Here is a 5,968-nt window from a genome sequence, read left to right on the forward strand (position 1 = left end):
TTGCGTGAGGCCGGTGGCTTATGCGAGTAGGGGGCTCCGGCCCACTGAGCGCAACATGTCCAACTATAGCTCTATGAAGCTAGAATTTCTTGCGCTCAAGTGGGCCGTGACGGAGAAATTTAGAGAATATCTGTTGGGGCATAAGTGCATTGTGTACACAGATAATAACCCCTTGAGCCACCTTCAGTCGGCTAAGCTGGGGGCGGCCGAGCATAGGTGGGCTGCTGAGCTTGCTGCTTTTGATCTGGAGATCAAGTACCGGTCTGGGCGAAACAACCGAAATGCGGACGCACTGTCGCGACAGTACGCACCAACGCCGGATTGTGTCATTCCATCTTTGCTTGGCACCTCTGTCCCGTGTAGCCTTCAGCCGAACATCCAGCCTGGTCCTATGGTTGGTGCCTTGCAGTCCTTGATTTCTATCCTTCCATCTCACTCTCCAGCTGATCTTCACTTGATGCAGGAAGAGGACCCTGTATTAAAGGAGGTGTTGGTGTTCTGGCGACGTGGGTCTCTCCCTACCTCTGCTGAGAGGAGGCAGCTCTCTCAGCCCGCAATTGTGCTGTTGCGCCAGTGGGACCGCCTGGTCGAAAAGAATGGGGTGCTTTTCCGGCGGGTGTTCCGCTCTGATGGTGGGGAAGAACAACTCCAACTTGTGTTGCCCACGGTGCTCAAGGGGGACACCCTGCATCAGCTCCACCAGGAGCATGGGCATCAAGGCACAGAAAGGACCACCGAGCTGGTGCGGCAACGCTGCTACTGGCCGGGAATGTCATCCGACATCAAGAAGTGGGTGCAGCGGTGTGAACGCTGTCAAGTTGCGAAGGACTCGGGGCAGGTTCATCGGAGTTACATGGGCCACCTTCTCGCATCCCGGCCAAACGAGATTTTGGCAGTGGATTTTACTTTGCTCGAACCTTCTCGTAATGGCTTTGAGAACGTCTTAGTCATGACTGATGTGTTCAGTAAATTTACAGTGGCTGTTCCCACCCGGGACCAGCGAGCGGTGACAGTAGCCCAGGTTCTGGTCACAGAATGGTTCTACAAGTATGGGGTTCCAAGTCGCCTACACTCAGACCAGGGCATAAGCTTCGAGAGTGGTTTGATTTCCCAACTTTGTGCTTTGTATGGGGTTGCCAAGTCCCGCACCACCCCCTATCATCCGGCCGGAAATGGGCAGTGTGAGAGGTTCAACAGGACACTTCACAACCTCCTGCGAACATTGCCGATTTCCCGAAAGCGGGACTGGGCTTCTTGTCTTCCGCAATTGCTCTTTGGTTACAACACTACACCTCATCAGAGCACGGGTGAGTCACCGTTTTATTTGATGTTTGGGCAGGAGCCCCTTCTTCCCATTGACTTTCTCCTGGGTCGTGTGCCGGACCCGATTCCCGGTGAGGTGCAGGACTGGGTGGTAGAACACCGAGCCAGGCTTCGTGTGGCATTCGAGGGTGCTCGTGAGAAACTAGTGATGGCAGCGAGTAAGCGCAAGGAGAGACACGATCTGTTCGTCCGAGACGCACCTCTGCCAGTGGGACAGTTGGTGTACCTGAGGGACCATGGTGTTAGAGGCCGCCATAAGATCCAAGACCTCTGGAGCTCTGTTGTCCACCAGGTTGTGCGGGCCCCTATCGGCGACGGTGTGGTCTATACTGTGCCGCCCGTGGGTGACCTGGGTGGAACTCGGAATGTCCATAGAGACATGCTAAAGGTGGTCGTTCAGCCCGAGGTTGTGGCCCTCTCCTCACCAACTTCTCCATCTTTGTCCCCACGGGTGGCCTCTGTGGACGACTCTTCCAACAGCGATCTCTGGCTTCTGGTTTCCGAGGCCCCGGTGCCATCCATTGCCGTGCCGCCACCATTTGGGACCCCTCAGGCGTCCTCTGCCCCGGCTGCAACAGCACCCCAGGGTGCGTGCAGTCTGACTGCACCCGTAAGTAGCAGCGACCCATCACCAACAGTGCCCCCAGCCGACCAGCCTTGCAGTAGTCAACAGTCCCTGCGTTGGACTGCTCGTTCAACGGCTGGCAGTCACTCAAACAGGCATCACCTTCCACGGTCAGTTAATTCGCAGGGGGAAGTTTCTAATCGGCCGTTGGACTCTGCATCCAATTCCCTAACGGCAGTGTTTAGACCTTGGTGCTAACTTGGCCCTGTCTCTCGTCGGGTCGACGATCCAAAAGATAGGGGTGGATGTGGCAGGGCGTGGCCTGCCCTCCGAACAGGTGTCCTATGGAGGTAGTGCCTTAATTGGTGGGTGGGGAGAAAGGGTTTATATAAGGCACTGCCTCCAGCTGACCTCAGTTGTTTTCCCCCTTCGACGGTACGGCGGGGTTGTGGCTTATCTGGGCGGTTCGACCAACAAACTGTTTCACAGCGCGAGCATGCTGTTTGGCAGCGCCAAGAAGGTTGGTGCTTCCTCCCGCCATCCTTCCACCTAGAACGCTTTGCCGTGAGGGCACACGCGCTAGTTTACCCTGGGCAGTTGACTGCCGGCTGGCGTCGGTGGGTCGCGTTGCCCCAGCGGGAACCCTTCACGGAGTGGTGGCGCCACCAAACAGTCGGCACGGACTACCTCGTGTACTGGACCCACTGCTGCTTTGGCTCAGTCCCGCTTTCGGGACTCTCTCTTGTTCGCTCTCGCGCTCTCTCTCTCGCCCCCCCCTTCGCTCGGGGGACGGCGCTGAGACGTAGTGGTGCTGCCGAGGCGACCACGGAGCTATTACTTTCAATTTTAGACTCTTAACAGTATGTAAATTGCATCAATTTACATTTACTTTTGTTGCTTTTGTTGCTTTTTGTGTCTTGGTTGACGTTTTCTTTTGGACGACCTGGTCGCCATTTATTCGCTTGTCTGTGTGAGGTGTGTGTGTGCATGTGCACTCGACGCGTCTGATTATCGTTGTAAATTTAATTGTCCTCTTTTCTTTGTGGACAGGTGCTGCGGGCCACGGCGGGGACCCAACCCCTGGTGGAGGGCGTTTTTATCACACCTTTCGTGTGTAGTTTTGTTTGTAGTAGCACGGGTGTTTTTAGTTGTTTATCTCCCTTAATTGAGTTTTACCTGGGTGGGGCCCCAGCCCTGTCCACCCCCTTTTGTTTGATTTTCGTACAGCCGAGTTATTTTGGTGTTAAGTTGGATTTAATAAAATTGTACTGCCTAACCCTCAATCCTGTCTCTGCCTCTGGAACCGAACCGTATCTGCGCGTGCCTGTTTCCGGTTAATTCCTGGGGTGAAATTCCCCAGGTGGCGTTGTCATCCACCGTTCCACCCCGCCACACAGGTAATTTCGTGTATGGCTGAGTGTTTCTATGGTACACTTAAATAAATTAATGTTATTTAATTTTCCAGATATGCAGTAAAGATCTTGTTTTTATCTAACACAAATCATTTTTATTTGTCCATTCTTAAGATGAACAATGACCTGCATGCATTTACTGCAGAGTTTGTTGGGAACTGTGAATTGTACCTTTATCAGACACTCCACACCTTAGCACAGTGCCCTTTCACATCTAATACATGTAAGTAATGTTTCTCAATTGTTCTAACATTAACTTGGAAAAAAAAAAGATTATGTTTAGGTTGCCTTGAGAATGAATAGTTTACTTGTCAGAATGTTACAAGTTATTTCTATTAGCTAGCTATCTGTTGAATATTCTACTTTGGTTAGCTAATTGTATTGTTGTTGGCTTAGCTAACTACATAGCTAAGTGGATTGCTAGGCAACTAAGCAAAGTAGTTAGCAAAGCTACTTATCCAAGTCACCAAAATATAACTATGTATGTTTATAAATGGCTATCTGAAATTATTATTGTGCTTTTGATCTACTTTATTCAGAGTATGGCTGCTCCTTTTACTGCTGGGATGGTTGTAGCGATGCTGCAGGAAGAACCAGGTGAGGAAGATGAGGAAGCAATTTGTCCTGGTTCATAGTCAGACACCTCTGTTGATGATGACCCAGAGTATTTGCCACAGTTTCAAGCTGGGGATATGGGTGTGTCTGGGAATCCAGCTGTACTACATGAAGAAGACTCCTCTGATGATGCAGAAGACTTGATGATGAGTCCGCTGATGAGGAAACTCAGATCCAGTCCAAAAAATTCAGAACAAATGGTTCTAACTGGAATGAGACTCCCCCCACTCATGACAAAACAAGAAGCTATAACATTCTGAGGAGCTGCCTAGAACCTACACCTGGATCCAGAGCTGTTTCACCAAAAGGTGCCTAGGATATGCTCATGAGTGACAATATCCTTGAGGAGGTTCTGAATTGCACCAACTTAGAGGGACGAAGAACAGCCACAGCAAAAAAGAGAGTGGAGAAGCATTGATAAAGAAGAATTCATTGCCTTTATGGGCGTGACCTTCCTTGCGGGCAGGAGCTGGGATGTGGCTTTGCGGGAGCTGTTTGTGGATCTGCTGTGAAATCCCATTTACAAAGCCACCATGGGGATTGGGGGACATAAAGATATCTGCTGGGTCATACGGTTAGATGACAAGAGGACCATGGCTCTGTGACTGTAAATTGACCAGATTGTGCCATTTAGGTATGTGTGGACTATTTCCTTGACAAATGCAGAAGACAGTTCATCCACAGTGACTGTGTCACCATAGTTGAGCAGCTTGTGCTGAGCACAGTTGAGCAGCAAGTTTGGGCAATACACGCCCAGCAAGCCTTCAAAATATGGCATAAAAATCTTTTGGATGTATGAAATGCAAGGGCACTTTATGCAATAGATGAAACTGTCTATACAGGGAGACAACCTGGACAGGAGGCACAGACGAACATTGGAGAGAATGTCATCCAACAATCGTGCAATTAAATCAGACAGGTGAATATACAGTACAAGAGAGAAATTAATGTATATGTTTTAGCACAATATCTACATATTTTTCCCAATCTTTTATGTGTTTTTTTTTTTTGTTTGATTCCTTTATAAGGAAAAATGGACAACTTTTTCACCAATGTCCCTCTGGCTGAGAAGCTCCTTAACAACAACCTGACCATTGTTGAGACTCTTCGCCAGAACAAGCCTGACATACCACCTATCATGAAGCCATCCAAATTACAGGAGCTTCATAGCTCGGAATTTGGATTCCATGGCAACATGACCATGGTGAGCTATATGCAGAAGAAGGGAAGGGCTGTTGTCGTACTGAGCACCATGCATGATGACAAAGCAGTGGATGCCAGCAGTCATTTGCACAAACCAGAAGTTATCATGTACTATAATAAAACAAAAGGAGGAGTGGACACAATGGATCAAATGATTATTTACTACACATGTCAGCAGAGGACATGGCCTATGGTCCTCTGGTACAATATGTTGGATGTTGCCACACTCCATGCCTACACCAAGTTCACTGCACAACACCCTGATTATATGGATTGTGCGAGCAGTGCACACTGGCTATTTATCAAGGAGCTGGGCAAAGAGCTCATCGTGCCTCATATGAAGATCACATGGATGGCACACAAACTCCAGAAGCATATTATTGAGACAATGGGAAGGTGTGGGTAAAAAAAACAAAACCCACAGCAACCACCCAGCTACAAGAGGACATCAGGCCGTAGTGTAACGGGTGCAGTTTAGGACCCAAAAGCAGCACTCTGGAAAGCTAGACCGTAGTAATGACTTTTATTAACCCACGGGCAAACAGGAACTCAGGCAGACCAGGAAACACAGGAAATAGTCCGTTCTTCTGGGCCCGCACAAAGTCTATGGGTTGCAGGCTCGGGGAGTGGGACGAGCAGCAGCGTAGTCGGGGCCGGGCGGAGAAGTCTAAACCAGGTGAACCGACAGGAACCAGAGACGCTGAGGCAGAAGTCGTAGTCGGGCAGAACGCAGGTAGGTTGTCCGGGGAACAGGCAAGGCAGGCAGAACGAAGACAGGCAGGGTTGGTAACGGGTAATCCGGCAGGGAAACAACGCTGGAAAGTCTTGCATGAGAGCAGAAGAACAATCT

General features: G+C 49.8%; 1 long non-coding RNA gene across 2 annotated transcripts; it reads left to right on the forward strand.

The window, feature by feature from the left end:
- Nucleotides 1-3,187: 3,187 nt before the first annotated feature.
- On the forward strand, nucleotides 3,188-5,244 carry LOC115252034 (uncharacterized). Of its 2 annotated transcripts, XR_003890482.1 has the most exons (6): nucleotides 3,188-3,285; nucleotides 3,415-3,523; nucleotides 3,840-3,897; nucleotides 3,978-4,549; nucleotides 4,758-4,834; nucleotides 4,944-5,244. It is a non-coding gene; the product is annotated as an uncharacterized lncRNA (long non-coding RNA). The 2 variants fall into 2 exon arrangements; XR_003890481.1 differs by having other exon boundaries at nucleotides 3,840-4,549.
- Nucleotides 5,245-5,968: the final 724 nt, after the last annotated feature.

This window comes from Takifugu rubripes, chromosome 13 (genome assembly GCF_901000725.2).
Source record: "Takifugu rubripes chromosome 13, fTakRub1.2, whole genome shotgun sequence".
Classification (NCBI taxonomy): domain Eukaryota; kingdom Metazoa; phylum Chordata; class Actinopteri; order Tetraodontiformes; family Tetraodontidae; genus Takifugu; species Takifugu rubripes.